The sequence below is a fragment of the Talpa occidentalis genome, unplaced genomic scaffold (assembly GCF_014898055.3).
Source record: "Talpa occidentalis isolate TD23 unplaced genomic scaffold, MPIMG_talOcc4v2.1 talOcc4.10, whole genome shotgun sequence".
In the NCBI taxonomy this organism is placed as follows: domain Eukaryota; kingdom Metazoa; phylum Chordata; class Mammalia; order Eulipotyphla; family Talpidae; genus Talpa; species Talpa occidentalis.
Window position 1 is genome coordinate 67,029,621 of NW_023600993.1, and position 22,483 is coordinate 67,052,103.

Sequence of the window (22,483 nt, forward strand, 5' to 3'; positions counted from 1 at the left end):
CTCTCCAGCTTCTCCTCCTCCCTGCTCAGCTCCACCCTTCCTTGGCAGGGAACCTGGAACCTCCTTTTCCTTTGGGACCACCCTATTATAACTCAGCCTTACTGAATCTTAATCAAAACCCAACTTTGAAAGACTGACCTTACATCAAAATAATTAAATCTGACCTCAGCTTCAGTCAATATTTGAAGAATAAGTTAATGATAAACATCTTATTTAGTCTTTTTATATATTTGTAGTCCATGATTCCAAGAAATTAGAATAAACATAATTTTCATCTGTGAAAAGCACCAGAATTATTTTTCTTTTTATGACTTTGCTTTGCATTATAAAAAAGTCACTTGCTTCTTCACATACCAAAATGCTTGTTGGTCTTTTGTATATTTCCTTTGGAGAAATTTATTTTCAGATCCTTTGCCCCTTTTTTAAAATTGTTGTGTTTTTATTGAGTTGTGAGAGTTCTTTTAATTTTCTACTTAAAAGCCCCTAATCAGTTAATAGTTTAAAAATATTTCTCCCATCCTGTGTGTTTTCTTTGATGAAGGTATCTTTTGAAGAACAGGAATATTTAATTTTGATGAATCCCAATCTATTTTTTCTTTTTGAACATCATTGCCTAATCCTAGATCATGATTGATTATACCTGTTTTCTCCTTAAAGTTTTGTAGTTTTAATTCTTACATGGTCTTTGATCCATTTTGAGTTAATTTTTGTATATGATTGATTTATAATATGGAAAATAAAAATGAAGCCATCCCAAGACTGGGTAAATACCAAACAGAATTTGGACAGTTGTGGGTCTGCTCCCAGGCGTGTTCAGATGCATTGGCATATCCAGACACTCCTAGAAGATTCCACCAAAAAAAGAAACTGAAAACAATGTGTGAAACCAAGGAATGCACAGAATTGAAATTTGACCCATCACCACTTGGTAAATTGTCCACCAATCACAGTTGCATGAACTGAAAACCTTATTTCAATAAAGACCTGAGTGGGAAACTAACCCTGCCTATTTGTGTATGTAAATGCACTCCCCTCCATGGGCTCAGGAAACAGATCAAATTTGATGAGGTTAAATTAAATAGGTCCTGGGCAACACCCCCATTAGCGCCTCAACTACCAACAATATTTCCTATGTGCCACAGCATCCCCAGCCACTAGCAACGTGTCCTGTGAGCTAGTTTCCACAGCAACACATCAACTACCTGCAATGTTTCCTATATTGCAGTCTTAACAAAAAGTACCCAACACTTGCCAACCCGGAGCTAATTAAGGAAACAAAAAGAAAAGCAAAGGAGAGCCTCCCTGGTGGTACAAGGGGTTAAGATGCAACCTATGAAGCTATCTGCAGCCACTGCAGCACCAGTTCGATCCCTGGCCAGGGAGAAAGCCACATGGTGCAGCAGACCTTTCCTGACTTGCCCGCTGCTCCCCTCAGTAGTGTACTTCGGACAATCTGCCTATTCTGTTCCCTACTCTGTCTCTGGTGAATCCTCTCAACTCCCACATGTCTGGCCTGTGCCCCAGTTCTTGTATGCATAATTAAATAAATCTTTAAAAAAAAAAAAAGAAAAGTAAAGAAGCTGAGATATAAAAGCTAACATAGAGGGCCTCCCCGGTGGTGCAGCAGTTGAGCGCTGGGTTGCGAAGCTGCCCGCAGCCTCTGCAGCGCCATTTTGATCCCTGGCAGCCGGCGAAGGTCCCACATGGCGCGTAGACCTCTCCTGCTGCCCACTGCTCCCCTCAGCAGTGTATTTCAGTCAGTCTGCCTGTTCTATTCCCGCTCAGCTTCTGACTGTACCCAGTGCTTGTATAAATAAACTAACTAAATAAATAAATAATAAAAAAATAAAAATAAATAAAAAATAAAAGCTAACATAGACCTCTGCCCAAGGTCACGCTCTCAATTTGACATCTGCCCTTTCCTCCTTGAGAAAGTGCTTTCAATAAACTGCTTTTCTTCTGACCTCTCAATTTCTGTGCTTCTTCCATAACCCACGCAGAGTTAACCTAGACCCCTGCCCACCACATCAAGGTACTTCTTGGCTCTGTGTTGTCCAGACAGCAGTTTTGAAGCCTTAAAGAGTCTTGCCTTCATTGTTAAAAATCACTTAAGGATCTGTTTCTGGACTCTCAACTCTTTTTGATCTATCAAATAGATAGAGTTGACTATCAACTCTATCATGGCATCAAGACTACACAATGTTAATTATTGTGTATATTTTTTCCTTTGAATAGAGAAATTTCAAAATTTTTGATGAGCAATTTGTCTTTATAGTTTCTCCTACTGATTGTAGGTGCAGAAAATACTTGTCCTAAAAATTTAATACTCAGTTTGCTAGAGGGCAACTCTGATATGAAATGGGTTGCCTGACTGTGGGTCCTCACCTGCACGCTTAAAGGGGACTTATTCATGCTAACGTGCAGGTGCACACAAAAGGTTACTAAAAAGTTTATTTACAAGGGAAGGGGAAATGAAGAAATGAATAACTCAGGGAGAAAAAGAGGAAGATAAATTCGTAAATGCATCCTACCTGTTCCGCTGACCTGGAATCCCAATGACCCACCAAGAGCTGCTGAAAAGCCAAGTGCCGTGGGGCCAAGAGCACAACCCCAGCTCACATGGCTGGTTATATATATACCCAAACAAAAACATGGCTGCTTAACTCCACCATCATGTTCTCACAACCTTCCCTTTGGTGATGATGGGATTTGTAGTTCCCAGTGTTTTGCTGGAGTGGGGGTGGAGTCCACAAAACCTGTATGGAGTTTGCTCAGGACATCCTTTCCCCCTAACAAATTAACTTTTCTATTTTTATTATGATTTGAGTTTTTAGAGTTTCATTTGGGCCCCAACAAATTGGATCACACCTTGTTTCTTTTGGTACGTCTTTTCCTAATCTCTTGCCTCTGATGAGCTGGGGAGTGGGACAACTATCTAGTACACCAGCCAAAGCTTTCATACAGAGTCATGTATTTTTTTTAAAGATTTATTTATTTATGCATACAAGAACTGGGGTACAGACCAGAGGTGTGGGTAGGGGTGAGAGGATTCACCAGAGACATAGTGGGGAACAAAACAGGCAGATTGACTGAAGTACACTGCTGAAGAGAGCAGCGGGCAAGTCAGGAGAGGTCTGCTGCACCATGTGGGTTGCTCCCTGGCGGGCTGGGAATCAAACTTGTGCTGCAGAGGTTGCAGATAACTTCATTGGTAGCATCTTAACCCCTTGTGCCACCAGGGAGGCCCCAGATTCATGTATTTTTCTGTAGAAAAATAAGATGTAACTACAGTGGAGAAAAACTCATTTACACGGTCAACATTAATATTTAGAATATTATTTAAATGAAGCCTGAGAGTTCATGAACATGAACAGTGTGAAATGAGGGAAGCATCAGAAAAAGATTGTCAGTGACGGCTGCGTTTCAGAGCCATGTCCCTTATGTGGGGCACTATGTGGGGACAAAAGAACCCAAGGACATATAGGCTGATGAGAGACTTGTGGTTCTAGCCAAAAGTGATCTTATTTAACCACATGATTTCATGTAAGCACCTCATCTATCTGTCTAAAAGCTCCTAGGTACAGTGGTGACCAGGGGAGCATCCAGTTAAGCTAGAACTCTCATCATGAGAGTTAGTGAGTTAGTTGACCAGGAGCCTTGCCAGTCCATGTCCAAATAAGGCAATTCCTTGGCAGAAATTCCAGAACATAGAGAGATGGGCAAGAAGTCTGCTAGTCCCAGGCATCCTGGGTGCAGAGCAGTTGATTGGGAAAGAGCACAAGGCAGGCTGAGCGGTTGCAGATCTGTTCTTTAACCAGGGTGGTACCTACAGAGCATCAGTTACTAAGCCTAAGATTTCTGTTTTCTGTATCTGCATTTTACTTTTCAGTAAAAAGAAAACAAAATTTGATCTAGAAGACATTATTTTTCCCTTCAGCCAAAGGAAAGTGCTCAAGGAGTGTATGTACATGTGCCGGTGTTGACCGCAGGCGTGACGGAATGGCCTGTTCTCTCTCTGACCTTTAGTTTCTCTCATCGTAGTTATTAGGGACACCTTAATCACTCACCAGGACTCTTCACTTACTGATAGTCCCACTTTATTCCTATAAGCGAAGCAAAATGAACAGAATGTTTCACCTTAACTTGTCGAATATGCCAGGTGCCCAAGTATCTTTCCCAAGTTAGTTTCAAGAACAAGATTTGAGGAATCCCCAGCAATAGCTTTAACTACATCATTACTTGAAGACACTCCTGCAACATTTAGAAATGGAAGCTTAAATACAAGTATCTTTTTAAATGGATGACTGAGTTTACAAGGAGCTTGGGAGATGTTTAGGGTCCAGAAATGAAGAGGGACCCAATAGGAAAACTGTAAGCCAGTGCTGCTCTGGAAAGGGTTGTGGGTGTGACTGGTATCTAGGGGCCTGGGTATCCACAGCCACAAAGTCTGTAAATAAATGAGACTCTTGCATAAATCTGAGACCCACAATGAACCACACCCCAGTGAAAGGGCAGATTAGCGGGGAATTCTATCCACTAATATGAAAGATCAAGGAAGCTTGTGTATTTGCACTCACCCTAAGTTTGTGGTATATAAGTCTCCCCTGCCTGACACATCAGAGTATGGTTCAAAATTCTGCAACCCATGAGACCTAGAATTGCTTAGTTTGTATAGTAACATTAAACCTAGTATCTAGTCAGAAATATCCCAAGGGAACTGTCACAGGTGACTGAAGCCCAAGATTGTTACAGGTAGAGGCGGGTGCTGGTGAGGATCGGTAGCCCCAGGCAAAGTAAGTATCCATAGGGGCGGAGAAGAAATATAGGGGACTGCAGAAGCAGCCCCCAGGATTCAGCTTTTGGGATTTCAGCATTTTCAGATCTTCAGTGATTCTGGGGTCAGCAATTTCTTTCCCCACAATGCTGATCTTCCAGGAGGCTGTTGTAGGCCTCTGAAAGATGTGGAGAGGATTCCAGCAGCCAAACTTAGAGAAGAAAACTTTGGCGGCTTTGCAAGTAGCCGAGCAATTGAAACAGTTATCATTTGTGGCCTCAGTAACTCTTTGTTTTCCCTGTTTTGTTGAGTGAATCCCATTATTGTTGTTCTCTGAACCTGAGTAGTCTTGCAATTGTGTGCACGAGTGAAGAACTCAGACAGTGACTGGTAAACTATTTGGGCGGTGTCCTTAGCCAGTTTTAGTGCCCCTTGTTGCCCTGTATCAGAAACTGTAGCAGTGACTGTAAAACTGCCTTGGAAAGAGGGATACTCCTTGCTTGGGTTTCAGAGGAGTCAATTCACTGTAGATGAACTCACAAATCAAAATTGTAACACACAAGAACAAGCTTCCACAAGTAAGGGGAAGCCAGCAGTATAACAAACAGCAGATTAGATCCCTAAGACCGTCAGTACAACTCTCAAGAGTGATTCTAAAGTAAATATTCTTATATCATTTAAAACTAAAGAACTTAAACCTATTGAAAGAGTAGGAATAATGAGCAGGCTGATATGAAAGCAGGGAAGGAGTCAGCTGCTGTTCACAGAGAGCATCTCCCACAGAAGGGAGATTCTACAATTCTACCTACTATCCTCTGCCTTGCTTTCCAACTTCTGATTTCGACAACACTACACAAAATCTCTGCTATCTTTCTCACAGCTCAACAATGTGACAGAACCCCAATCATTTCAGAATACTCCACCCTTCTCAGATAAGCCTCCCTGGTGCTCTCGCAAACCTGCTGGCTCTTCCTCTGCCCTAGGGGTCATCCTGCATTCCCTCATGAGCATTTCTTGATGTCATCTAATTCCTAGCATCCAGGTTGACCCCAAATGCCCAAGCTGAGAATCTGGCCTTTCTGCTATGGAGCTCCTGCAGAGCTCCGGCTCCTCTTCCCACCCGAGACCATCTTCCTCCTATAAATTCATCTGCACACTGTAACTTCCCCATAGTGGCCCTCAGTCTAGAGTTAGGTCTAGTGACATCAAGCAACAAAATATGTGTTATGCTTACACTGGGTAAACATTGCTAAGATCTTACCAATATCAACATCACTCAAATCTCACAAAACTCCATGAAGGGTAGCATTACCCCCTTTTCACAGAAAAAACTGAGCCACAGACAGGTTATGAACTTACCCATGATCACAATTAAACAAGTTCAAAGACAATACAAACTTCCAGATCACCTCTCTGTCTAGACCACTGATCTGCCCAGGCCACACCACCTCTTCAGCTATAGCACAACAGAACAGCTACCACTCGTAAAATCAAGGAAAAACCCAAAAAGGAACTGGAGGGTAGGATTACATAACATTGTAAAGGTTCTACATCTTTGGTTCTCGTGGATCCAAAGTAAACAACGACAAGTATAGTTTGTAAGATATTGGGGAGAAGGGCAATGGTGGCTTCCTGCCCACAGATCCAGCTCTGACCTGCCTGGCCATATCAAAGCCATCTCTCACCTCTACAGTGTCTTAGCCACCAAGCCACCCATCCCTCAGCACCAGTCATTACCTTTCATTCTGGTCTTCTTTCTTTTCCCAGTTAATTCCTACATATTTCTTCAATCTCCATTCAATTGTCTCCTCCCCATGAAAGCCAGCCCTAGCTCCCTGACCATAACAGAACCCCATATCCTAAGTTTCCAGAGTCCCAGCTGCTGCTCAGTAGTTACACAATTGACAAATGTGATTTTTATCCTTATGCGGTGATTGTTGGATTAAGTCTTTCTCCAGTCTGGTTCACCAGGCTGAAAGCTTTTTGAGAGCAGAACAGCACCCCTTGCTCAATGGTGAATTCCTAGCAGCAAGCTCATTCAACGTGCTAAAAGAATGACCAAGTAGGTGAATAGCTCAAACAGTGACCACTCATTTGTCTCCTGCACAGGGTCTCAGGCTGACTGGCTTCTGCTGCCTCCAAGTGTTAATCAGTTTCCTAGAGACTTCATACTAGGAGCCTGGTGACCTCCCAGCCCCGCCTTTCCTCTTCTCTCCTGCAACCTCCTCATTCTTTTGCCCTCTGGCTGGTCTGTCAGATTGCACACTTGTGTCATGCTGAGCTTTGTAAAATGGTTTGGGATACAGGAAATGTCAGTGCATCCTTACAAAGGTCAAATTGGCCACAGAGGCATTTTCAGATGAGTGTTTCCTGCTCCTCCTGGTCAAATTCAGTTCAGATACACTGAACAAGAAATAAAACACCCGTGACACACCTTTATTTCATTTCCCTAATGCTAGAGTAATGCAGCAAAGGCATCCACCATGCAAGGTGCTCTCAAGGTTCTGTGGTGCCCAAGAGGCATCAGAATTACTGACTCCAAGGAGTGAGCGGGTATGAGAGGAGCACAGGGTGGTAGGCATCCTACCATGTCAGACTCAGCTGATGATCACGGCAACCGGTGATATTTCTAGGCTCTCAACCAGCTGAAATCTGCAAGGGGGCTAAGTTGTGAATGACCCCACAGTGTTTGCTTCTAGCATTTCACTAAATTTATGCACAATCCCATCTGAGTCTAATTGAAAGTTACGCACCTCCTTTCCAGACAAGAGTAACTACACAGGCTTGCAGCTTTGCACACAATTTCAAAGTGTTCAGAGGCCTCCAGAAGCCCGACCATAGAGGAAAGGATGGCCATGCCTCAGCCTTGCTTATCTTCAACAGACAGGAATTTGGGAGTTATTTTTGAAACGCTGAAACTTCGAGTAAAGTCCTATCTAGGCCAAGGTTCACTTCTTAAAGCTACTTTCTGCTCACTTCCACACATCCTTGCAGCCCCCATGCCCTCACCAGAGTCAACACCAGACAGTCTCTGGCAGCCTGGGGTGGTGTGAGCATTCCCATGTTCTTCCAGAACATGCCTAGTCATGGCAAAGCTCAGCCACTGAGGGACACAAGGATCTCAAAAGATCTCTTAAATGTTGTTTGTTGAAAGTTTTTAATTGATGTAGCTGATGGCTATCTGGCCTCACACAGGCCCAGGAGATTTTTCAGTGCTTGCCAAGAATGACAAGATATTGACCCCATTTTTTAGCTCTGTTGGTAATATCTATGTGACTAGCAGGTAACCTGAGACATTTAGGGAGTTGATGGCAGGAACTCTGGATAAGTACTAAAGATAAAAGAATTAAAAAAAGAGCATTTGTCTTTTGAAAGCATTTTAAGACTGCAGACAGAGGCCTCCCTGGTGGTGCAAGGGGTTAAGACACAACCTATGAAACTATCCGTAGCCTCTGCAGCACAAGTTTGATCCCCACGCAGCAGACCTCTCCTGACTCACCCGCTGCTCCCCTCAGCAATGTATTTCAGCCTGTTCTGTTCCCCACTCTGTCTCTGGTGAATCCTCTCACCCCTCAAAACTCTGACCTGTACCCCAGTTCTTGTATGCATCAATAAACAAATCTTAAAAAACAAAACAAACAAACAAACAAAAAAATACTGCAGACACTGCTCCTTAAAGATCTTCCTAAATAATCTTAACAATTGTGCTGACTGAATCATGGGGGGAGGGGTAATGGGGGGAGGGTGATAATACACAAAAATTTACCAGTTTGACCATTTTTAAGTGTACAATTCAATGACACTAAATACAATCCACAACTGTCACCACGATCCATTTCAAGACCTTTTCATCATTCCAAATAGATATTCTATCCATTATATAGTAACTCCCAGCCCCTTCTGCTAGCCCCTAGGGACCAAAATTCTCCTTTCTGTGTCATGCATTTGGCTACTTGAGGCCCCTTATATAAGTGTAACTATACAAACTGTCACTGATTGTGTCTGGTTTATTTCACTTAGCATAATGTTTTCCAGGGTCAACTATATCATAGCATATATCAGAATTTCGTTCTCTGAAGTCTGAGTAATAGTCCACTGTGTAAATACAATAAACATTGTTTATCCATTTACCTGCTGACGTACATTTGGGTTGTTTACATCTTTTTGCTACTGCGAATAATGCTACTATGAATATTGGATATCAAGCATTTGAATCCCTTCTTTCAATTATTTTGGGTGTACATGGAGAAATAGAATCACTGGATCATATGGTAATTCTGTTTAACATTTTGAGGAACCACTAAACAGTTTTTCACAGGGGCTACAGCATTTTATATTTCCAGCAGCAATACAGAAGAGTTCCAGTTTCTTCACTAATGGACCTAAACATTTTTAAGCAAAGGATTTTTTTTACATATGTACAGTCTATTCAGCATGGCATCAACTCACTAAAACTCTCAATAATTCCCCCTAAAAGTAGTCCTCAGTCTTCAGGATTTGATCCCAAATAAAATATCCACAAGAAAAACCTCTAATTCAAAATAGGAGATGAGAAATATACTAACAAATAGCATCTTAACATGGAAAGAGTTCAGATTCTACTAAAATTCAAAAATGCATATATCCTCTCATCATGATCACCACATTTGGACAAAATTAATCTGCCTACAAATGTAAGTCAATCTTTACTTCAACAGAATATAAAAATAGGGGATGTACCATTTAATTTTAGATAAAATCTTGTTGCAACCCTGCAGCAATCTCACTTTTGTGAGATCACCGGCCCTCCTTGTTCTCGGAGTATTATCGTGCTATCCAGAGTTCCTGCTTGTCAGCTAGGCATGGTCAGGCAGGGAGCCTCTCACCAAGGACAAAAGTCTGTCCTCATCTGAGGACCATACTGGGAAACCAGTATCTGCTGAAAACAGCAGGGAGATATTACGAGCAGGTTAAAAAGTTCAGCTAAAATACTTACTTGAGGAGCCTCCCTGGTGGCACAAGGGTTCAGTCTCAGCACTATGAAGCTATCTGCAGTCACTGCAGCACAAGTTCGATCCCTCGCCAGGGAGATACCCACATGGCACAGCAGACCTCTCCTGTATCACCTGCTGTTCCCCTCAGCAGTGTATTTCAGTAGCTCTGCCTGTTCTGTTCCCTACTCTGTCTCTGGTGAATCCTCTCACCCCCCACACCTCTAGCCTATTCCCCAGTTCTTGTATGCACAAATAAATAAATAAATCTTTAAAAATATATAATACTTACTTGAAAAGATTAGTAGAAAGATTAGGTAAGAATAGAGATAATATGCTTAGACTGGCAGGAATAATGGAGCCCCACCCCAGGCAATAGCACCTAGTCACTGAACCTTAGCTTGCATCCCTTACAGCATCTCCATGCATGTATACTCCCTATGTACTTGCCCCACCTCTGCACTTGATCTAATAAATACGACACTGCCTTTGGATCAGGGCTATACATTACTTCCAGGATAGCCCCTCTAGACTTCCACAGGGGCTTTGAGTAATAATCTCTCTCATCCTGCACCACTCTCAATGCTGCGGCTCTGTGAGGTGACACACTTTACCAGGAACAAGGGTCCTATGCATGTGCTTAAAGCAGTACATGAAGTATTTAGAATGTGTCACAAGTAGAAGCAGACATAAAAACAAAATATATGAAAAAGATATCTCTGTCCAGGTTAGCTTTCAGTGCTAGAAGGACTTTAGTTGGGTGCCATAATTGCTTTAATGCCTGACCAAATGGAAGAAACCATATATGATTACCATATATTTTATTTTTAATTCCTTATAGAAATGCTACATGGTCAGCTTCCAAAGTAGAAATTGCAACAAGCCTATTCAAAGATCCTTTGCACATCAATAAGGGAAAATAAAACAATAATCCAATACAATACTAGCAAAGAACACAAATAGGCAATTCACATAAAAGTTCCCATGGCAGGGGGTTCATGGCAATAGAACACCACATAAACAGTGATAGACCAATGCCTGTGACAAATAAGCCCAAACAAACATAGTGTTTGAGGCAGCAGAAGTTGACGTGGAAAATGCAATTGCAAAGGCAGATTGAAAATGTAAGTATACAGAATTACATACCTTCCTCTATTCTTTAGCTGTCCTGAAGAAGTAAGTGGGAATGAGCAATATCATTCACCACAGTGCATTTATGTTAGTGAAAGTTTGGGAAAAAATCTGCTCATAGGAGGTGATCAAATAATTGATTACATATATATATATATATATATATATATATATATATATATATACACACACACACATATATACGCACTGGTTTTTGTCATTAAAATAATTTTTAAAATGAGGCCTCCCCTGGTGGCACAGGTGGTTGAATGCCAAGCTGTGAAGCTGTCCACAGCCTCTGCAGCACCAGTTCAATTCTAGCCGGCTGGCAACAGTCCCACATGGCGCAGCAGACCTCTCCTGTCTCGCCGCTGCTCCCCTCAACAGTGTATTTCATCAGTCTGCCTGTTCTGTTCCCTGCTCTGGCTCTGGTGAATCCTCTTACCCTCCCATGCATCTGTCCTGTACCCCGGTTCTTGTATGAATAAATAAATCTTTAAAAAATAATAATTTTTAAAATGTAAAATTGAACGTATGGTGTTCATTTTACAGTTTATACATATAGCAAATCATCACACTGTACTCTTCAAATATATATAATTTTATTTGTCAATTTTCACTTTAAAAAAGTGGAAATTTTTTTAATGACTCACCATATTATAATGAGAAAAGAAATTTACATCATTTTATATAGGGAATGATCTGATTTAAAAACAAACAAAAACATTAAATTCATTTAGTCCTATGTAAAATATACTTAATCTTGAGTCTGTCAATTAGTGTGGGTCTGAAAATATTGTTGAAGACTTTCTCCTGTTAATTTCTCCAGAAACAATTTCTGTAAATGATAAAGCTCTGAAATAACCCAAATTAAAGGTTATAACATATTAACATAGTTGACAAGGAAATTTGTTCAACATTATTACTTACAATGTTATTACTTGAATTCCACAATTGGAATTCTTAACTTTCAAAAATTTTTAATTTCCTTTTTATAACTTGGTCTTGTTTTTAATCTATATACATAGAAATGAAACAACAGTGGAAGGGACATAGGTTTTAAATAGAATGTTAGCATACTGCTACTGAAATCATCAAATCACAAAGGAAGAAAGCAAGAGAAGAAAGAAACAAGGAAATTACAAAGCAAAAATAAATAAAACCAAAAGGGTAATAAGTTCATACTGTAACAGCGTGGTGCCCAGGAAAAGGGGAAGTTCCAATTTCCCTGCCCTGCCCAAAGGAGGGTGGAGCTAAAGAGAAGATAAGTTAATGGAATGACAGACCAATGCCCAAGGAGAAGGGACAGAAGATGGAAGGAAGCAGGATGGAGAGCCAGAAGGAGACCTGGAGGAGGCATGTGGAACAGAGAGACACGTGAAGAAACTGCGCTTCCCTTTTGGTCGTGGACTGGTTGAAACAGATGTGGGTGAGAAACCAGTGGGGAGGTTGACAATGGCAACTTTTATCTTGATTTTGATTTTGCCATTTTCCTTCCAGACTTGTCTGGTTGTTTCTGATCCTTTTCTGTGGGTCCCCACTGAAAGGTGCTTTAGACTTGGGGCAGGCTTTGGGGCCTTGCTCTGGGCCAATCCCGTTTGGGTGAACTTTTACCCATGAGGAGACGGGTAACTTTGGGAGCTTGATTTTGAAACTGTATTCTTTGTCTTCTCTGTATTGTTTACTAATTGTACTAAAGTTCCTTTTCATTAAAGGTCTTGTATGTTTTGTCTTGATGCAGTGGATTGCAGAACCTATTTAGGGCAGGCAGGTTTGGGGGTTCTGGGGTGCCTCCTGCCCTGTAACACTTATAGCTCAATAGTATTCCATTGTCTCTATATCCCAGAAACAACTAAACAAGTCTAGGAGGAAAAGAACAAAATCCAAACCAAGATAAAAGCTGCCATTGTTAACCTCCCCAAGGGTCTCTCACCCACATCTGTTTCAACCAGCTCACAACCAAAAGGCAAGCACAGTTTCTTCACATGTCTCTCTGCTCCCTTTGTCTCCTCCAGGTCTCCTTCTTCCTCTCCATCCTGCTTCCTTCCTTCCTCAGTCTTTTCTCCAGCTTCTTCTACTCTCAGCTCAGCTCCACCCTCCTTTGGGTGGGGCAGCAAACCTGGAACCTCCCCTTTTCCTGGGGACCACCCTGTTACATAAGGAAAAATAACATTTTACTGTTTGCAGAAAAATGGAAGGAAGTTGATGAGATTATGAAAAGTGAAGAGAGTCAAAAATAATTGATGGAGGACAAGAATAGAAAAAAACTAAAAAAGGAGGCGCCACAAGACCAGAAACCCGACTCACACAAGGAGGTGGGGGCAGAAGAGATTAGCATAACCATGGACACAGTTGTGGACACTAGTATCCTAGAGGCACGGACAACACTAGTATCCTTAGGCAACTTAGGAGGACACTAGTATCCTTAGGCGGAGTCTAAAGATAAGGAGATTGAGCCCAACAGACCCCAAAAGTAAAAAAGATATGGAGATTGAGCCCATTGTGGCATCTCCAGTCCCTTTCAAATTCTACATAATTATCCAAAATTAGCAGCCAACTGATGGCTCACAAGGAGAGAGCCCCTCCCAAACAGAAGAAGACTAGACCAGTGCAGTCTCTACACTGGCTGGGGCAGCACGCCCTCTCCCCACCTGTGACTATGCAGGTGCCTCTTCTCATCAAGACTCTCCCTTTGTAGGGCAGCAGCCTCCTGCCTGCCCGTGACCTGTCTAAGGCCGCCCTCCTACAACCATGCAGGTCTCTCTTAGCAAACCTGTCCCTGTTGGGGCAGCTCATCCTGCCCGCTTGTGTCTATGCAAGTGTCTTTTACTGTTTTATCCCTTCCCTAATAAACCTGCCCTTTAAATAAAATATAACTAGTGTCTCTGTCTTTTGGAGAAACTTGCCGGGAAACTCGCCACGTGTCTCTGAAAAGGAGCTCTGGTGAAACCTTTCCCAGAGTGAACCCAAGGGTCCTGCACTCTAAAACCACATACTCAAAAAAAAAAAAAAAACCAAAAAAAAAACCATAATGACAAATACTGGATTATTTCACATATATGGGTAATATGAAGAAATAAAGTGGAATAATGAAAAGCAAAATAAAAAAAAACTAGTGGACATCATAAACAAATTGAAGTTATCACAGGTGGTCAATAGTGTGTGGGGGATTGGCGAAAGGTGAAAGTAATATAAGATATTGTAGTGAGTAATGGAGGATAAGAATAGAAAAACTGGGGCCTCCCCCATGGTGCAGCAGGTTGAGCACAGCACCGTGGAGCTGTCTGCAGCTTCTGCAGCACGGGTTCGATTCCCAGCCGGCCAGGGAGATACCCACATGGCCATGCGGACCTCTCCTGTCTTGCCCACTGCTCCCCTCAACAGTGTATTTCAGTCAATCCACCTGTTCTGCTCCCCACTCTCTCTGGTAAATCCTATTAACCCCCCACACCTCTGGCCTGTATCCCAGTTCTTGTATGCATAAATAAATAAATATTTAAAAAAAAAACATGGGTAGTATGTTTTCAGTCCATCTGCCTGTTCTACTCCCTGCTCTGTCTCTGGTGAATCCTTTCACCCTCCCACGCCTCTGGTGTGTACCCCAGTTCTTGTATAAATAAAAAAATCTTAAAAAAAAAAAATAGAAAAACTGGAAAGTCACCACAAGATCAGAAACCTGGCTCACACAAAGAGGTGTGGGTAGAAGGGATTAACAGCCATTAACCCAACTATAGGTACTAAGATCCTTAGGTACCAACACCTAGATCACAGATCACAAAGCATAAAATCCAAGCAAGCATCAGACTGATGTAGGGATTGTCAAGAGCTCAGACACAAAAGTAAAGATATGGAGATTGGGCCCATTGTAGAATCTCCCATCCCTTTCAAATTCTGCATCGGGCCTCCCCAGTGGCGCAGTGGTTGAGCGCTGGGTTGCAAAGCTGCCCGCAGCCTCTGCAGCACCGGTTCGATCCCCGGCCACCAGGTGAGGGTCCCACATGGCGCGCAGACCTCTCCTGCCGCCCGCTGCTCCCCTCAGCAGTGTACTTCGGTCCTTCTGCCTGCTCTGCTCCCCACTCTGGCTCTGGTGAATTCTCTCACCCTCCCGTGCTTCTGACTGTACCCAATGCTTGTACAAATAAATAAATAAATCTTTTAAAAAAAAAAAAAAACAAAAAACAAATTCTGCATCATGTATTCAAAGTCAACAAACAAACCACTCCAGGAAGGAATGAGCTCCTCCCAAAGAGAAGTCATCTATATCAGTGCTATCTCTGCACTGGCTTGGGCAGCAGTCCTTCTGCCCACCTGTGACTATGCAGGTGCTTTTTTTCCCCACCAACTCTATCCCTCTGCTGGGCAGCAGCCTTCCTGCCTACCCCTGACCTGTACCATGCTGGGGCTTCTCCTCACTGTCCTCCTGTTATGGGGCAACCCCGATATAAAACGGGTTGCCTGGCTGTGGGTCCTCACCTGCGCGCTTAAAAGGGACTTATTAATACTCCACTACAGGCACACACAAAAGGTTAATAAAAGGTTTATTTACAAGGGAAAGGGAAATGAGGAAATGTACAACTCAGGGAGAAAATAGGGAAATAAAGTCTTTAATGCGTCCTACCCGATCCGCTGACCTGGAAACCCAAAGGCACTCTCAGAGCTGGCCAAACAGCTGGCAGACAGCCAAAACGGGGGGTCCCCTCCAAAGCCCACGTGTCTGGCTTTATACCAAACCTGGCTGCTTAACCCCACTCTCAGGTCCCAGCCACCTTCCCTTTGGTGGTGATGGGATTTGGAGTTCCCAGTGTCTTTGGCTTTGGTCTGGAGTGGGGGTGGAGTCCAGAAAGCCTGTATGGGATTAGCTTTAGGACATCCTTTTCCCCCTAACACTCCTTCTGTGCAGGCAGCTCTCCTCAAGGCCACCTGCCTGCAACCATGCAGGCCTATCTCAGCAAACCTGTCCCTTTCGGGACAGCTCTTCCTGCCCGCTTGTGTCTATGCAAGTGTCTTTTACTCTTGTTCCTTTCCCTAATAAACCTGCCCTTTAAAAATAACTGCCGTCTCTGTCTCATGGAGAAACTGGTCTGGGAAACTCCACGCATGCCACTGAAAGGGGAGCTCTGGTGAAAGCTTTCCCAGAGTGGACCCAAAGATCCTGCACTCCAAACCTGTCGACTCTAAAAATGACATCAGTGGGTATTTTGTTTTTGCTTATCTACTTAAAAATAAAATAAAACTTTAATTATAAAAAAAGATTTGTAAACAAAAAGTAGATGCAGAAAAACATTTGACATAATTTAACATCCATTCATGATAAAAACTGTCAATAAAGTGACAATAGAAGTCACTCAACATAATAAAGACCACATGTGGCAAGCTCATAAGCTAACATCATACTCTATGGTGAAAGGTTGCATCACTCATATTCAACATAGTATTCAAAGGTCTAGCTAGTGCAATTAGGCAAAACAAAGAAATAAAAGGCTTTTAAACCAAAAAGGAAGTAGTAAAACTGTTAGGGGGAAAAGGCTGTCCTAAAGCTAATTCCATACAGGCTTTGTGGACTCCACCCCAACCCAGGCCAAAGCCGAAGACACTGGGAACTCCAAATCCCATCACCACCAAAGGGAAGGTGGATGGGACCTGAGGGTGGGGCTAAGCAGCCAGGTTGGTATAAAGCCAGACACGTGGGCTTTGGCGGGGTCCCCCATTTTGACTCTCCGCCAACTCGCAGCGTCTGGCCAGTTCAGAGAGTGCTTTTTGGGTTTCCAGGTTGGCAGATCGGGTAGGACGCATTAAAGACTTTATTTTCCTATTTTCTCCCTGAGTTGTACATTTCCTTAATTCCCTTTCCCTTGTAAATAAACCTTTTATTAACCTTTTGTGTGTGCCTGTAGTGGAATATTCATAAGTCCCTTTTAAGCGCGCGGGTGAGGACCCACAGCCAGGCAACCGTTTAATATCGGGGCTGCCCTATAACAAAACTATGAAAATTTGCAGATGACTTGATATTATGTAAAGGAAAATCCTAAAAAGTTGAATAAAAATGTACAGCTAATAAATGAATTCAATAGAGTTGCAGGGTAAAAAATGAATATGTGAAAACTTGTAGGTGTTTCTATACAGCATTAGTAAACTATCAAAAAGAAATACTAAGAAGACAATCCCAATTCATTCACACCAAGAGATACTAAGAATAAACTTAAAGAGATAAAAAAAAATCTCCACTAGAATTACAAGACTTTGATTAAATAAATTGAACAAAACACAAATGGGAATATATTCTGTGCTCACGGTTGTGTAACAGGGTGGTCCCCAGGAAAGGGGGAGGTTCCAGGTTCCCTGCCCCACTCAAGGGACGGTGGAGCTGAGCAGGGAGAGAAGAAGCTGCAGAGGAGACTGAGGAAGGAAGCAGGAGGACAATAGGACAGAATGGAGAGCTCAAAAATAAACTCACACATTATAGTCAGTTAATGTATGACAAAGAAGCTAAGACTATACAATAGGGAAAGGATAGTCTCTTCAATAAATGGTGTTGGGAAAACTGGATAGTTACATGCAAACGATTAAAACTGGACTACTCTCTTATGCTATACACAAAAATTAACTAAAAAATGGATTAAAGACTTGAATCTAAGACCCAAATCAATAAAACTCCTAGAAGAAAGCAGCACCCCTGGTGGTGCAAGGGGTTAAGATGCAATCTATGAAGATATCCACAGCCACTGAAGCACGAGTTTCATTCCCTGTCAGAGAGCTACCCTGGCAGCAGACTTCTCCTATCTGGCCCGCTGCTCCCCTCAGAAGTGTATTTCAGTCAATCCACCTGTTCTGCTCCCCACTCTGTCTCTGGTGAATTCTCTCACCCCCCACACCTCTGGTCTGTACCCCAGTTCTTGTATGCATAAATAAATAAATCTTAAAAGAAAAAAAAGCATAGGTAGTAAGCTTCTTTACACCAGTGTGAGTAATAATTTTTTGACTTGATCTCAAAACAAAGGCAACAAATGCAAACTAAAAAGCACTGTATATGTATAGCAAAGGGAATCACGAATTAAGTGAAAAGGCAATCTACTGAATGGCATAAAATACTTGGAAATCAGATATCTGGTGAGAGGTTAATATCAAAATACATAAGAAACTTGCACAACTTAATCCAAAAAATCTGATTAAAAAATGAGCACAGGAACTAAACATACATTTTTTTTTTCTGATGAAGGCATACAGCTGGCCACAGATACATGAAAAAATGCTTAACATCACTAATCATCAGAAAAATGGAAATCAAAACCCCAATGAGGCCAGTGATAGCAATCACTTGCTATTGGGAAGCATGATATTTCTCCTTCCCCACTCCCTTAAAATCAGTGAATTAGATGTCCATACATGAACAAAAGTATGTTTGTGGGTCTTTCAGATCCTAAAACCTCATTCCAAAGGAGTTCACTCCAGGAGTAACTCCAGGAATAAAACTTACTCCAGGAGGAGCCTCAGTCCAGTCAGTGATGGACTGGTTCCAGGAGAACTCTTCCCCACCAGTTCAAACAAGATTCAAACAAGATACAAACAAACCTCCACACAGGCTGCAGAACCAGTGGAACCAGCAAATAGCTAGACTCCTCTCAGTGCTGTTGAACAAAAATCAGATGAGCATTGACCCAGGTAGCCACTTACACATGAGAGAACTTGCAGAAGTGCAGTCTTCCCGAAGGAGTACTGCATGCCACTGTATTAAAAGAAAAGAAAATCACAAGTATGGTTACAAAATAGGTGCCAATTTTCTTGACACTGTTCATTCCCTAAGGGAATACTGAATGGGCTGATATATCCAGTGGAGGTGACTGTTCTCTAAAGAAAAAGGAAAATGCTGAGAGGGTGCTTGGCTACCTCAGTTTTGTGGGATGCAGATAGAGAAATCAATTTATTTTCACCAATCCCTGGAGACTGGGGGAGTGAAGATTTGGCAAAAGAGGTAGAGTAGAACTTCAAACAGTAATAAAGGGGTTATTCTCAGCAGGAAATGTATGTACAAGTCTCTGGGAATGCCAATTACCACCACAGATCTCCCTATTAGGTCCAAAGTTACCCCATAATGTACTAAGTACTAAAAAGGCACCTCCCACCACTCTGCTGCTGGCTCCTTTTGTGTGTTCCTGAGTGTTTCTGCAAGAGTGAGTTCTGGTAGACAGGAAGTACTCAGAAAATAGGCAGCGATTGCTGTGCAAAGAAGTCATAAACTTGAGCTATAACACCACCTTCAGGAAAATAAATGAGAGATTTGCAATAGCCAGATTGGTGAATTTAACACCCAGAGAAGACGAAAGTTTAAACTTTGGCCACGAGAGAGAATAAAAGTGGAACAAGTTCACTTCAGAAACTCCATAGAACATAACACCCCCTCTGCTAAAGGCAATGAATACAGATTTAAGGAGGGGGCTGCTATTTCAAATGTGAAAGCATCTGTACATAACTACAAGGATCATGAAAAAATAAGGAAATAAGGAATGACATAAAGAAGACAGCAGTTCTCTAGCAACTGAACTCAAAGGCACAGAATTCCGTCATCTAACTGAAAAATAATTCAAAATAGCAGCTACGAAGAAATTCAGTAAGTTACAAGAAAGCTCAGAAAGGCAATTCAGTGACATCAGGAACAAAATATATCAACAAATTACTTCTTTTCTATAGAAATTGAAATAATGAAAAGTAACCAAATAGAAATTTTGGAATTGAAAAATAAATTAATGAGATCAAGAAAACAAGAGTTCGCATATGAAGCAGGGCAGGCCATGTGTAAGAAAACAAGAAGAAATGACTTGGAGGACAGAGATTTTGAATTAACACAGAAGAAACTAAAGAGACGACTTAAAAAGAGCAAAGAAAGCCTATGTGAGAAGCACTGATGAAAGGGTATCTTAAAGACAATGTGGTAGGGGGCCCTCATTAGACTATCAGTGGATTTCTCATCAAAATCTCTATAGGCCAGAAGTGAGTGGAATTGTTACAGGACCGGGAGAGGGGCACCCCAGACCCCGCAAACCTGCCTGCTCTAAATAGGTTCTGCCATCAGCCGCAGTAACACAAAACATGAGACTTTAATGGGAAGGAACTTTAATACAATTAGGAAACAATACAGGAAAGGCAAAGAATCTAGTTTTTAAATCAAGCACCCAAAGTTACTCTTCCCCTTGTGGGTAAAACTCCATCCAAATGGGATTGGCCCAGAGCAAGGCCCCAAAGCCTGCTTCTAAAGCATCTTCCAGTGGGGACCCACAGAAAAGGGTCAGAAACAACCAGACAAGCCCGGAAGGAAAAGAGCAAAATCAAAATCAAGATAAAAGCTGCCAGGTCTCCCCGGTGGCGCAGCGGTTGAGCGCTGGGTTGCGAAGCCGCCCGCAGCCTCTGCAGTGCCGGTTCAATCCTCAGCTGCTCCCCGGCCACCGGAGGAGGATCCCACATGGCGCACAGACCTCTCCTGCCGCCCGCTGCTCCCCTCAGCAGTGTGCTTCGGTCCTTCTGCCTGCTCTGCTCCCCGCTCTGGCTCTGGTGAATTCTCTCACCCTCCCACGCTTCTGACTGTACCCAGTGCTTGTATAAATAAATAAAATAAATAAATAAAATAAACAAATCTTAAAAGAAAAAAAACCTGCCATTGTCTCCTCCCCATGGGTCTCACCCACATCTGTGTCACCCCGTCCACGACCAAAAGGCAAGCGCAGTTTCTTCACGTGTCTCTAGGCTCCATGCGCCTCCTCCAGGTTTCCTTCTGGCTCCATCCTGCTTCCTTCCTCAGTCTCCTCTGCAGCTTCTTCTCTCCCTGCTCAGCTCCACCCTCCCTTGGGTGGGGCAGGAACTGGAACCTCCCCCTTTCCTGGGGTCCACCCTGTTACAGAATCACATATTCAAAGTATTGAAAGATAAAAATTGCTGTCCAGGAATATTTCATCCAGCAAACTTATCCTTCAGCTATGACGAAGGAATAAAAACTTCACCAGACAAACAAAAGCTGAGAGTGTAGCCAGAGCTACCTTGAAAAAAGTGCTGAAAGTTTCTTGAAGCTGAAAAAAAAAATTATAACCAGCAACATGAAAACATACAATATGTAAAGTTATGGTAAAGATAAAAATATATACATTAAGACTTAGAGAATCATAACTCCATTAGGATGATGTGTTAATATGCTTAACTATAGTGTAACTATTGGAGGGAAAGAGTAATAAAAATAATTATAGGGCCTCCTGGTGGTGCAAGGGTTAAAGACAGCGCTATCAAGTTATCACCAGCTATTGCAGCATGAGTTCGATCCCTGGCCAGCCAGGGAGAAACCTACATGGCGCAGTGGACCTCTCCTGTCTCACCCGCTGCTCCCCTCAGCAGTGTATGGTCAATTTGCCTGTTCTGCTCGCCTCTTTGTCTCTGGTGAATCCTCTCACCCCTGCATCTCTGGATCTTCACTGAAGTTTTTGTATGCATAACTAATAAATCTTTAAAAAAAAAAAACAAACAAAAAACCAGGGCCTCCCTGGTGGCTCAGCGTTTGAGCGCTGGGTTGCAAAGCTGCCCGTAGCCTTTGCAGCACTGGTTCGATCCCTGGCTGCCCGCCAGCCACCAGAGGAGGGTCCCACATGGCGCGCAGACCTCTCCTGCCGCCCGCTGCTCCCCTCAGCAGTGTACTTCGGTCCTTCTGCCTGCTCTGCTCCCCGCTCTGGCTCTGGTGAATTCTCTCACCCTCCCGCGCTTCTGACTGTACCCAGTGCATGTATAAACAAACAAACAAATAAATAAATAAATAAAACATGCCTCTATTTAAAAAAAAAAAAAAAAATCTAAAAAAAAAAGAAATTGTTAGTGAACACAAAACATAAAAGAAGTAAATTGTGACATCAATGATATAACAGGAAGGAAGGAAATTTTGGAGCCTTACAGGTGATTGAAAATAAATTTCAGCCTAAAAATGACTTTTATTTATAAAATGTTTTATATAAGCCCTGTGCAAACCACAAAGCAAAAACCTACAGCAGACCACAAAAGATAAAGAAATGGAAAACAGAGCACACCATTACAGAAAATAACAAAGCTGCAAAGGTAGGCAGAAATAGGGGAAAGGAAACAATGGAAACATAAAACAACCATAAAATAATTAATAAGATGACATTAGTAAATTCTTTCATGTCAACAATTACTGTAAACATAAATGAATTTAATTCATCAATTAAAAGGCAGCAAACAATGGACTGATAAAGAAAATACGCTACCTAAAATTGTCCCACTGGAGTCTTATTGGTGCACATAAATGCAGGGTGAAAGGCTGGAAAAAGATATTCTATGCAAGCAGAAACCAAAAGGAAGCAAGATAGTTATATCACACAAAATAGAAGGCAAAATGGTAATATGAGACAAGGAAGGTCATTACATAATGATGAAGGTCATTACATAATGTTAAGAATATATAACAATTGTAAATACACATGTACCTAACATCAGAACACCTAAATATAGTAACCAAATTTTAACAGATATGAAGGAATAAGAAATAATATAGGGCCTCCCTGGTGGCGCAGCGGTTGAGCGCTGGGTTGCGAAGCTGCCCGCAGCCTCTGCAGCGTAGGTT